We start from the raw sequence: 13,211 nt of genomic DNA, 5'->3' as shown, positions 1-13,211 counted from the left end.
AGCCTGCATGCCGCAACTAAAAGATCCCGCACGCGGCAACGAGGATCCAGGGTGCCGCAACAAAAGAGCCGGCGCAGCCAAATAAATAAATAAATGTTAAAAAAAGTTTTGTTGTTGTTGTTCTTCTCTTTCCTTTGGGAAGTTAAAATGCTCAAATGAGGAGCAAATCCCTGTCCTTCACCTTCCTGGTTCCACCTGTACACTGGCATCTTCATTTAGGCATTAGCATTTAAGCAGAGAGAACGACGCAAGAGATTGAAAGAGACAGAAAAACCTGTTTCACATAGGGCACACAGTGGAAAAAGAAGGCAAGTGTGTTCTCTAAATATCTATTAATTACATATATACATAAACACAAAATGTATAAGATTTAATTTTTGCATCCCTTAGACTAACCCTGAAATACAAAGAAATGAAATTATTCAAATTTCAATGAAGTCCCCCAATATTTTCCTTGCTAATCAACACATAGAGAGGCCATATATATTCACACAGAAATATTCACATAGAAAAAAAAGATGTAATGAAACACATTAAATTACCTCATTTAATGAAACTACTTGGATGAAGTTTCCAAAAATAATCATTCAAACTCAAGATTTTTTTTTTCTGGAGATGATGTCCTCTACTACTTGGTTTAATCATTTTCAGGTTAAATGGATGGATGGACAAATGGAAAATAACATAATACTAACTTGAACATCAAGACCTGATTAAGCTATATGAAAAAAACTTCTACATGTAATGCACATTAAATTCACGTGGATCAGAATGAGGTAAAGGAAATATTTCAATTACGAGGATGGGATTTCATTCTATATTTGAGGCTCTTCTTGTAAGCCTCATTCTGTTTGTTCAGACAAAAGGGCTTTCCCACATCTTTATCAAACCCAAATGTCTAGAGACAGGAATGCAGGCTTTCATAGTTCAGGAGGATTTAAAAAGAAAACTAGGTGATGTCATGAATAGGAACCATACTGGAAGATGAAAAATAGGAGATTAACACCAGAATAGACCTTCTTCCAATGTTTGATCTGGACGCAGATAAAACTGGCCCGCTCTCCTCTCCTTTGGTGCGATTGTGTCACCTGCTGTTGTGGTCTGGGCTGTACTCCTCCCAGCTCTCTCCCACTTGCCATCCCTTCATAAGTTCCCTGCCCATGATTCTCTTCCATTTCTACTCTCCTGGTCACCATTCTGATTTTGATTCTTACCATTAAAAATTGATGCATTATCCTAAGTAAGAAAAGAAAATTTTCCTCACCAACTCCCTCAAATACTTCTCTCGTATTGTACTCTGGTCCGACAGAGCAGAACACACCTGACAAAATCATCACAAAGTGATGTGGGAGATGCAGATACTTCTTCTCTCCCACCACAGCAATGGAAGCAAAAGCTGCAAGGGGGCCCTCTCCACTGTCAGCCAATTGTAAAGAAATACCCAGCACACCAGATTGCTAGGCCAAAATTTCATGACACTAAATTCCATCAGTATGGGAATGTCTAAATCACCTGTGACATGACCACATTTACGCGTCATGTAAAACAGCGCTTAACGTCTGTTGAATATTGAATGAATGAATTTAAGGAGAAATATACAAATATATTCAAATTAAATAACGCTATACATTTTCTATGGATTTATTTATTTATTTTTGTGGTACGCGAGCCTCTCACCAGTGTGGCCTCTCCCGTTGTGGAGCACAGGCTCCAGACGCACAGGCTCAGTGGCCATGGCTCACGGGCCCAGCCGCTCTGCGGCATGTGGGATCTTCCCGGACCGGGGCACGAACCCGTGTCCCCTGCAGCGGCAGGCAGACTCTCTACCACTGCGCCACCAGGGAAGCCCTCTATGGATTTATTATATAAAAATATGGATTTATATATTAAATAAATATATAAATAATATCATCTATATTATATATTGTATTATTTATATATTTGGAATTATGCTATTTATATATAAATATATATACATATGTGTGAGTATATATGTATGTATTTAAAGAAAAAGTAAAGTAAACATACATATAGTTTTAATTGGGGAGGTGGGGATTGGGAGATTGGTGTGAGTTGTCAAAGGAAACAGTGTTATTTGTAAGGTTTTAATTTTTTAAAAGGAAAATATGTATGAGTATTACTTGTAAAATTAGAAGTTTTATGGCATCATCCTTGCTAAGCCATATGGATGTGTGGCCACACACGACACAGAATAATCTTACAAAATCCTTCTACAGTCTGCACGCAACAAATGTCGGGTCTGTCTTGATAATAAACTCTCCAGATTTCAGCATCGGTTACCAGGACACCAGCTGACTGTGGCTGGTTTGCCGACCCCTTTCCTGCTCTTCCCTGACCTCTGTAACCCCAGGAATTAACTTCAGTGAAATGACAGCTGTACCTCATGTGGAGTGAGCCCTGAGAGGACAGGAAGGTCAGAGCAGCAACATTTCCAAGCAGCACACTTCATTCTCCATGCTCCCTCCCTGTACCCTGTCCTTCTCCCTTTGGCCTGCTCTCCAGGCTTCTAGAAAACAGGCCTCCATCACTGTGGTACCCCACTCACATGTGTCATTTCCTCAGAGTACCTGTGTTTATCTTAGCTAAGTAAAGAGTTGACCAAAGGAAATGCACTGAAGTAGAATAATGGGTGTCTCTAGCTTAACCTTTTAAAGGTTGTTACTTCATTTGGCCAAATGAAACTGAAAGTGAGGCAATTTCAAGCTTAGGGGAGAAGGCTATGTTGGGCAGAGCATCCCTAACCCCCACCAGAGGCCTTTACTGTTAGGGATCAGGAAAGGATGTGAAGGAGAGAGTCATGGTGAGAATCCAGATGCGGCAGCTTCCATCTCAACATTTGGCAGATCGGTGAGGGACAGTGAAGGACAGGGACTGAAGAGAGTTCCTCCCCCTGGATGCGTTAGACACCATCTATTGCACTATTCACTTGCCTGCACTTGGTGAAAACTGGGGTTTTAAACCCCAGGGTCAATCTTCTGTCAAACAAAACTATTTAACAAAAATGGTACTTGGAATACCAGAGCAACGAGTCCGCGGATGATGAAGTTCTATGGGTTCTGTTTGCTAATGGCAAGAATCGATTCTTTCACACAACATATGAAATTAAAATGGAAGGGGTAATGAGCAATGATGTTATGAAATGAAAATGATAACCAATTAAGTTTTTACCTCTGCTTAAATTTTTTTTTAAAAAAGAGCCTATCTATTGTATATCCGAGCTAACATAATCCATGTAACAGACCTTGATGAGTTCGGAGAGCACAATAGTCTGTCTCCCTGGAGGACACTATCAAAAAGCCATCTTGGGTCTTGGTGAGAAAAATCAACAAAAAGCCCCCACATTAGGCAGAACATCACTTTTCCATTATCTCATACATACAAAATGCCGTTCTGATCCTGCTTGTGTTTACAGAATAAAGTGGGTCAAAGGAATTCATTGAGATCATAAAGGGCAAGAGAAATGCTAGAGGATAGAAACCCAGTAGCTGCTACACTTAATGGAATGGAAAAAAAATGGAAATTTAACCGATGAGTCAGTAAATCAACCATTTAGATAGTTCTGGACCAGCAAGTATGGCAGGACATTTCTTTAATTTAGTGCAGACTAAGAGGACTAGAACAGGATATACTAGAAAAGCCCAAAAGATGAGAGTCAGTGTGCATGCATGTGTGTAGTGTGTAAGTGTGCTGTGTGTTATGTGGAAATGTCTGTTGTGTGCGTGTAAGAAAGTATGTGTACACGCGTATATTTGTACAGCTGGGATTGATAGAAGTGATTTAGAGTCACTGCGCATTATCTGAGTTAAGTGATGAGCATTGCAGACTAATGGCTAAAAAAACTCCATTTCTCTTTCTCATGTCATTATCAGTGGATTGTAAAATACTGAGGTTACGTATCTCACTGAGAGTTTTACTGTAATATAGGAGGATGATTAAGCAACATAGGGCTTGAACTATGAAGTTCTATACTATAGTCGTGTAAAAAGAATATGCCAGGCATCACCTTGTGATCAGTAATATAAATTTCTACTGAAAGAAAAAGATAGCATGAATGCATTCAAAGCCCAGGTGGTGTTCACACCTCAATGAGGCCACTGTCTGGTAATGAGGCCTGAAGGGCGAGCCAGTGACTACATGGCACTTTTTGGAAGAACCACTGTCTGAACCCATTAAGCCCTTGTGGGTGAAGTCACTCACAGGCTGCAAAATGTCACTCAAACCATCCAAATGGTAAGTGTTGAGCTTCTAGAGAAATTAAACTACTAAACAGAGATCTGTAAACACATCCCAGTGGCACAGCTGGAGAGGGAAAACCCTATCATCTAAAAACTCAGGGTATCCTTGAGTTGATTTTCATCATGCAGTGAAGATGGGAAAACTACAGTGTTAAATGTTATTACCTCTTTGTTATATCTGTCAACTTGGCAAAGGCATATGACATTATGCACAGAACTGAGTTCTGGAAGCTTCTAAGTTTGGATGCCTTGAGAAGTTCATAAACACCCATAGGCTCTCCTGACTGTAAGGTTGGTGAAGGAGAGTGGAGGGTATTTCAGTGGAAGAAAGTTGCACGTATAATAGTTCTGTTTTGGTTTGTCAGCTTGAGGAAACCAGGCTCAGGGTATTTCTGGGCATCTGAAAAACTTCCAAAGGAATAGACCACATTGTTAATCAAAGTATTGGTTATAAAATATATTTCTGAAAATAACCACATACAAATGGCTGGGCTCTAGGAACACACTCACAACAAGATATGGCCATGGTGCCATGATATCTTGGCATGGTCTAAGCCAGTCCTGGGCACTGACAACTGATCTGAAGAATAAGTAGCTGGATATACTAGTACCAGGTGAACTCGACAAGTAGCAAAAGACTGCAAACAGTGTTCTACGCGCACAAGCATCCAGTGAGATGCTGATGGGAATTCGAGGCAAAAGTTTGAGGAATACTATGTACTATAGCACCTCTGTCCTCCTCCTAGGTTCAGAAACCTGGACTTCCACCAGCCTTGGAGGAAACAGATGAGGGACAGAGTACAGAAAGCTGCAGTGTCCTGTGTGCTAACGAGCCCACAGAGACCTCCCTATTCCTCTCCTGGAGCAGTTCCTTAAAGGCTACCTATGATTCCCTATACCAAGGAAACATCACAAAGAAAAGGGCCAGGAGAAGTGTTGTCAGATAAAATATAGGACTTCCCAGTTAAATTTGAATTCAGATCAATAATGAATAACTTTTAGTATAAGTATGTCCCAAATACTGAATGGGACCTACTCATACAGAAAACAAAATCTGTTGTTTATCTAAAATTCAAATTTAACTGATTGTCCTCTATTTTACTTTAATGTTCCTGCCAGAGGGTATACATCCCTCTTCTATTGTTTGTAGAAGGTGCTCAACACAACACAACTTTATGCCGCTCAAGAAGTTCAGGAAAGAGATGGTTATAGGAGTCCCAGGAAATCTCTGTTCACCAAAATGAAGTAGAAAACCAAATGCAAAGAACTTAACAGATTCATGGAAGCACAGCATTAACCAATGTAGCATAATTAGAGGATGAAGAGACAGATCAGCCTGAAATGCAGCGAGATAGGGTGAAGCAGTATTTCTGAGCAAAGCTTTCTGGCTGAGGGAGGTTAAGAGGCAGAGAAACAGGTGACAAAGGGCTTCTCAAACAATGATTGGGGTTCTAGTCAAAAGACAAACTTCACATGTGTACAGTGCAGAAAGTCTTATTGTTTCCATGGTGGCCTTTTCAGTCACACCTACTCCCCACTCTATGTATATACTGATTGCGGTAAATATTAATAACATAATCATAAACATGAAAAACAGCTAAACCTAACTGTAGTAGAAGCAGAGTGGTAAATTCTGGCTTGGGCTGTAGGAGCAACTGATAGATGTTTTATAAAGATCATGTCTTATGCTCCAAATAAAGTCAGGGTTCATCTATCATGTTTCCAAAATACATTCCCTACCAAACACATGGGCAGAAACCATTTTTATCTTTGTTGGTATAAATCCCAGAAAATCAGTTTTGAAGAAGGGAGTGCTGATGGAATTCTCGAGCTCCAGGGTGAAGGCAAATACTATAGCTCAGTGCAATTATTGTCTCTCATCGCAAGATGAAGGCTGATTATACTATGGCCACAGGGAAGTAACAGAGTTAAAACTGTCACATAAGGATTCTCATCTCTGACTCACCCAAGTCAAACATAGGAGAAAAAGAAGCTCCTTGATTCAATTCTATTTCTCTTGCTTTAGTGTCTCTGTGTTACCTCCAGAGGGGGCTCTGAGGAGGCCTCTGAACAGTGAAGACATATTTAGGAGCTTACAGTTTAGGAAATACAACACCAAATTTATAAATATCTGACTTAGGAGTGACCCATATCTACAAAACCATACAACCACTGCCACTGATGCAAGAACAGCCCCCAGGCCGGTGTCCCCATCCCTAGGAGAGCAGGTGCTGTTGCAACCAAGCAGGACTCCATCAAGAGATGAGCATATGTGGCCATACCTATTGCTTCGCCACAAGGTGGGGAAAACTGTACCTGGGAGACAATTTTCAGCTCCTTCCCAAGCTTTTCCATGCTGTATCCTTGTCCTAACCTCCACAGGGGCTGGGGTTTCACTGGGAGTGGAACATTTTAGAAGCCAGCTGATCTTTCTCCCCACCTCCATTCCAACACATCATCCAGGGAGAGTTCATTTAAAAGGGAATTCTCAGAAGCATATCATTTAAAAACCAATAAGAGGCTGAATCTGCTACACGTATTAGGCCTGTAGCCTCAAGGATAATCAATCTTACCACGACCTGTATCCCTGTCGTCTTCGGCCACCCATAAGATGCAAGCCCCTCTGAGCAGCTGTCACCTCACATGTGACTCCTGACTTCCTTGCTCTACCTCTGCTCATCCCACCCATCCCTCCTGCCACTACTGGCCTCCCAGACAACCTGTCCTAGGCTGCTCTCTGGACCCCACACTCCACTGTTGATTAAACTCTCTCACATGCTCGACATCTTCATGAAACACCCCCTTCAGCTCTTTCTAATCACTGAAATCTGACTCTTCCCTCAAGGATACTCCCTGCTCTGGAGCCCTCTTAAGTGGAGGACGTTCATTCTCCTGTAACATAAGTACCAGAAGGGCCAGAGACGGTGCTGAGTGCTGGCCTTCTTCTGGCTCCTCGATACCATTTCAAAATCACTGTTTTTTTTTTTTCTTTTAAACACCAAAGCCAAATCTTTTCCTCCTTTGAGATCTGTGCCATTTGGTTCTGCTACCCACTCTTTGTGATGCTGTAACTTAAGGCTGCTTGGTATGTACATATGTACGTATAGATAGATAGACAGATGGATAGATAGATGATAGACAGACTGATCCAACAGTGAACAAACCAGGCAGCTAACCCAAGCTGACTTGGGCTCCTGGCTCACAGTATTCCTTTCCGCCCCATTTCCTGCCAATACCCGGAATGACTTCAACGCCCACAAAGAAACTCCACTTAACAACCCCAGCCTCAAAATTCCTTAACCTCCAGCGACCTGTGTGACCACTTCCATCTCACTTCCTCACTTCCTACTCTTCAATCTGGTACAGTGAGCTTTCTGCTCTCGCAATCTTTGAAATTGCTTTGGCAAAGGTCACTGATCACTTCCCATCCAACCCAGTGGACTCTCTGTAGTTCTCATCTTACTGGACCACTCTGTAACATCCAGTACAGTCAACCACATCCACCTCCTTGGAACTCAGTCTCTAGCCTGGCTTCTGAGGTCTCCCTCTCTCCTGACTGTCTTGCCTTTCAAGTTCTCCCTTGCTGGTTCTTCTGCCTCAGCCTACACCATCTATTGGGGCTCCTAAGTGTTCTGCTTTTGATCCTTTGCTACCCGTCTCATTGGACGACCCTGTCCACTTTCATGGCTACAAGTCCATGACAGATCCATATCTCTAATAAACCCCTCCCCTTGAGCACTAAAGCTGTGTATGTGCTGGCTTAGACACTTCCACCTCACACTCATTCTCAACATATCCATACTTTGACAAATAACCTCTCCCCTAAGCCTGCTTCTCTTCATGTATTCACTGGCTTGGTAAGTGGCACCATATCTGCTCAGAAACCTGGGAGAAATCCTAGACTTTTCATCTCAACCTCATTCTGATCAGTCATAAGTCAGTTCTCCTTATGTACTGCAGACACTCTTCTCATCCTTTCAGTCCCTACTGTGTCTGGTTTGATTCTGGCCCTTTTAATTTCCTACCTCGATGGCTACTAGAACATCCTATCCACTTTCCCTCCAGTTTCCAGTTTACTCAGCACATCGCTATCAATGATCTTTCTTTAACAGAAATCTGGCCACATTACTCTCATACCAAAGAGCTGTAATGGCTCCCCACTGCCAACAAATAAAGTTCTAAATTCAGAAGCAAGTCTTTTAAGCTTCTCATGAGCTGGTCCCTCTTCAGCTTTATTTCTTGCTAAATACCATTCCATCCACACAAATCCTAAAAGCCACCCAAATTAAACGCTTGCAATGTCACAAACACACCATGTGTTCCACACCCCTATGAATTTGCTTGAGAAGTTTCCTAGTCCTCAGTGCTCTGACCTTTCTTCCCTCCTCTATTCATTCTGCCAGACGTAAATGTGATGACTCTGTGAAGATTTTGTTCAAGGCCCAGCTCTTCCGTACCTGTTTCCTAAACCTGCCCAGGAAGAGTTGACCTTCCTCTTCCACGTCCCATGGCACCATATATGCATATTCACCGTAAGTCCTCTTCTAGACTGTAAACCCTCTAACAGGCACTGCGTCTCATTCACCTTCTAATCTCCAGCACCTAGCACTGCCTGGTTCATTGCTTAAATTCAAAGAACCTGTATGTAATGAATTAATTAGGAACCACTGCTCCTGCAGCTAAGGATAGTCCTTCATGCTTTCCACAAGCTCTGTAATAGAATGTCTCATACTCTACACATCATCTCGAATAGCACAGCACTACACACGTTCTAGACAGTAAATAAATATATAATTGATTAAAGAATAATGTTTTATTGCCAAAGTCTGGGCAAGACTCTGCATGTGTGTGCACGTGTGCTTGTGTGTGTGAGAGAGGGAGAGGTAGAAAGACAGACAAAGAGAGAGAGAAGACCTCTATTCCCCTGCTGGCAGAGCGATAGGGCTGTGTTCTTGGCGTCGCAAGCAGCAGGATACATTTTGTCATAAAAACAGTGCTAAAAATGGTGATTAGATTATATAATTCCTTTATTTTTCAGCTTTTCAGTCATTTTTCTACCCTATTTATTCTGACTCCCTGTACATCTTGTTAAAAACAAGACAACAGGCTCCAAATGGAGTCACTTATGCTAAACCCCACATCACCAAATGGAGACTTAATTACAGTTTTGGCTCCTCCAGAAATGGAGTCTTAAACCAGTCAATCAAGAATCGCCTGGTGGGCACTAGACAGACAATCTGCCTGACAGACCCCTGACGTGCCCCAAAGGAAAGCGACCTTATCATAACCAAGCTGCCTTTTGCCAGTATAACTTCCTTGTTCCCACTGCCTTCTGCCTGCAAAAGTCTTTCATTTTGTACAGCCCCTCAGAGCTCCTTGCTGTCTGCTAGATTGGATGCTGCTTGATTCACGAATGGTTGCATAAAGACAGTAAGATCTTTAAAGTATACTCAGTCGAATATTTTTTTTTAAACAATCTCCAAAACCCCAGCTAAACAAATATTCCTGCCAACTCTACATATTTTTTCCTTGCTTTCCTGTTTTCAAGTCTTTGCTCATATTAATCTTTAAACCTGGAATTTATATAATGTTCTTCCCTCCATCTTTGAATATCCAAACTCTATCAACCCTTGGAGGCCTAACTTCCATGTTGCTTGCTCTGTAATGTCTTTCCTGATCTACTGATTAAAACTCTTCCCTTCTCTTTTGAATTCCTGTAGTAGCATGTCTTGTAGCTCCTGCTTATAGCACTTGTTATTTTATTCTCTGCTCTTTGGGTACTAAACCAGGCCCCAACATTTAAGTTAAGCTCCCAGAGCCAGAGAGCGTTTCTCAGTTCACCTCAGTCCTCGGTCAACACTACCCTGGGCCCCTCCTTTCGTATATGAAGGATTCAACAAATTCTCCCTCAGTGAGTAAGAGAAAAGAGTCTGGAGCCTCCAGGCCATGGCTTTCAGGTCACTTTTTAAATGCCAATGACGTCACCTGTGAGCAGTGGATTCTGTTAGCATCTCAAACCGTTAAAGAAAGTGGTGAGTCATGAGGGACTTCTGGAATATTGACCGGTTCCGGTAACTATTTGGAACGTGCAGCCAGAGAACTAAAACAGAAAAAAACAAAACAAAACCCACAACAAGACAGCAACAACAAAAACCCCAAACTATAATACCCCTTCTATTTTAAAGAGACCAATATGAATGACTCTTTGCAAACTGTGGGATTGAACAATCCCTGTCATTATTCCCATAAAACTGAAACAGACATTTAACCTCCAAAACAACAAAAGGTCCTGAAGGCCCTAACCTCCCTCTGTCTTGGCGGGTACCTCATGCAATGACTGGGGGTGGGGTTCTCTGGGGAACCACGAGTTGGGTTTCATTTTCTTTTCACACAAGAAATTTGAAAGAAGTCATTTTTAGCCTAAAGTGGGGGTGAATAGAAAAAGGGGGAGGGTTACTGAAGAGGAAACAGTTCCACAACAGTCTCAGAGTGGAAGATGGTCAAATTTACTTGCTTTCCGCATTAAGACAGGGATGGTTAATAGAATCTGACAACACCTACATAAGGCAGTAGTACTTTCCATCCAGACAACATGCTTATTAACTTTTTGCATTTGGTATAGTTTACACAAGCCTCTTGTATATAAAATAGTGCATGAATATAAGCCTAATCACCTACTGAGATGTTAAACACTGCAACAAACTATCCCATTACCTGTTGCTTTGCAGCACTGATTCACCCGCAGCAATTTTCACTCTAACTGTAGTTTTGCCAAAATAAAATCAATCCTCCACCAATCCCTCCTCCAAATGGTTAGATTATTATCAGCCCATTTGTGAGCCTATTCCTACTTAAAGTCATTGCTAGAACTATCCAACTATCCAATGACAGTGAAAACAACTCAAAAACCCTTTCAGCTATAAGGCTTTTCTCCAAAACTCTTTTACCTCATTTGTACTTGGACTTTGCAAACAATTTCCATTATTTTCTCAGTGATTTTCTATTCAAGTGAACTTAGTTCATCCTCCAAACAAAACTACAGTCTATCTCAATAGCAATATCAAGGGACAAAAAGAGTTACTGAAAAAGTTAACTATAATCATGAGTTAGGAGAGAGATTAGAGATACTATGGGAAGAATAATTATGAGAAGGGAGATGGTGTGGGCAAGAAAAAATAGAAATAGAAAAGGTCTGGCATACAGCAAGGGGCTGGGCAGTGATATCAGAGGCCATTTCTGCACAGGCACAATGGTGTGTGTCTTCGGAAAAGGCCAGTAAAGAGAGTTCCTTCCATCAAGAGCATGCGGTTCTAACACAGGAACTGATTGTGACATTTCATTTCGGCAGAGACGCCAGTGCTGTATTCTCTACAGCCAATGATGCCAATTGTCGCTGGGCCATGGGAGGCACCATTTCTCACCTCTGTGAAGAGCCTCACCAGCCACCCAGAGACCTGGGGACCAATCCTCACCCTTACCCGCCATAGCCAACTAGTCACCAATCCTTGCTCACACTACCTCCTGGAGTGTTTTTGATCTCCCACCTCTCTCTCATCATCTCCATCCTCTGGCTGGGACTACTGGACTGCAACAGCCTCCTAAAGGTCATCCTGTCCTGCGCCCTCTGCCAATCTGTTCTACGCATGTCACTCAACCTGTCTTCCCAGGCTCCCACTCCCCGGATCCCACCACACCTGTCTTTTCCACTTCATAAAATGCTCCTTTCCAACACAAAGGCCTTGGAAGCTATTGAAGTGATTCCTTCTGCTTGCAATGTTCCTTCCAGCCACACCCCTACTCTCATGGCCCTTTTGGATCTTCCTGGTCTTAACCTGAGGTAGAGCCTCCCTGGTGTGTGCTCCCCAGTCATACAGAGGTGTACTTTTGCAATTAATTGTTCAAGGCTCTCTTCCCTGTTAGTCTATAAGTGCTCTGAAGTCAGGGACTGTGCTGGTCCGTGCACGTCCTCATCTATAATATGGGGGTAAAACAAGAACTTATAGAATAAGGATTAGATGAGTTCATTCAGGTAGCAAACTTTGAATAGTACCTGGTACATACAACGACTATGTAAAGCTCTAGCCATATGATAATAATCGGCACAGTACCTAGAACAAAGTGTGAACTCAATAAATATATATTGAATGAATAAAGGAATGAAAAATATGATGGTTGGACTAATGAATTCACCAAAGCAGAGGACCTCTTTTCTTCCAACCAGCTGTTACCCATAAGAGAGTATAGAAATACTGTATGGAAAACGATCACAGAGAAGAATGATTGCTTTTCCCTGTCTACAGCCAACACGATCAATGGTAAAAATAGCATTTTTGTTTCCTGGGATTTTGAATTTATCCTACTGTGTTGCTAAAGAAATATTCACAGCAAGGAGATTTGGAATTAAGAGATAAAGGAATATAACATCACAAAATACACTTCCAGGCTTCTCAGTCTTGTCTTTATTAACTAAACAGTGTCCTTCTTAATGAACACCATACTCTTTCATTATTCCCAAGCTAGAGCCTTTAGAAAACCACACACGTCAGGTTGTCCATCCCAACAAATGTTTACATGGAAAATTTCAACCTACGTTGCCAAAAGGGAAGCTCTTCACCCCTTTGTTCTAGTACATTCCATACTTCAGATTCCTCAGTGTCTTCAGGAGAAAGGTATTCGTCACATAACTATACATCATGTTCTACTGGTCTAGTAGAAAGAGTAACATACACAAGCCAATCTGGGCTTCTAGCATGGCTCTGTGGTTGCTCTTGCGGCAGTACCGACACACTTATCAAAGGCTACACTTGGGGAAGATGCCTCAGTGTTAGTCTGACCCTGTCAATCCTATTATCTGACAAAATTGTGTGTATTTATTGTCCTTTAAGGCAGACTGTGATCTTATTTTAAAATTATTTTGCTGCAGATAGCTCATTTAGATTTAGAAATAAACACTGT

General features: G+C 41.8%; 1 protein-coding gene across 1 annotated transcript in view; it reads right to left on the bottom strand.

Annotated features, from left to right (window-relative positions):
• KIF6 (kinesin family member 6) overlaps positions 1-13,211 on the bottom strand; it is a gene marked incomplete at its 3' end in the record, with an annotated part of 379,495 nt that overhangs the window by 164,467 nt on the left and 201,817 nt on the right. The gene's annotated exons all lie outside the window — the stretch shown is intronic.

The sequence above is a fragment of the Stenella coeruleoalba genome (assembly GCF_951394435.1).
Source record: "Stenella coeruleoalba genome assembly, chromosome: 10".
NCBI classification, from domain to species: Eukaryota; Metazoa; Chordata; class Mammalia; order Artiodactyla; family Delphinidae; genus Stenella; species Stenella coeruleoalba.
The sequence above is the reverse complement of the archived record's forward strand: the minus strand, read 5'-3'. Positions and strand labels throughout refer to the sequence as shown.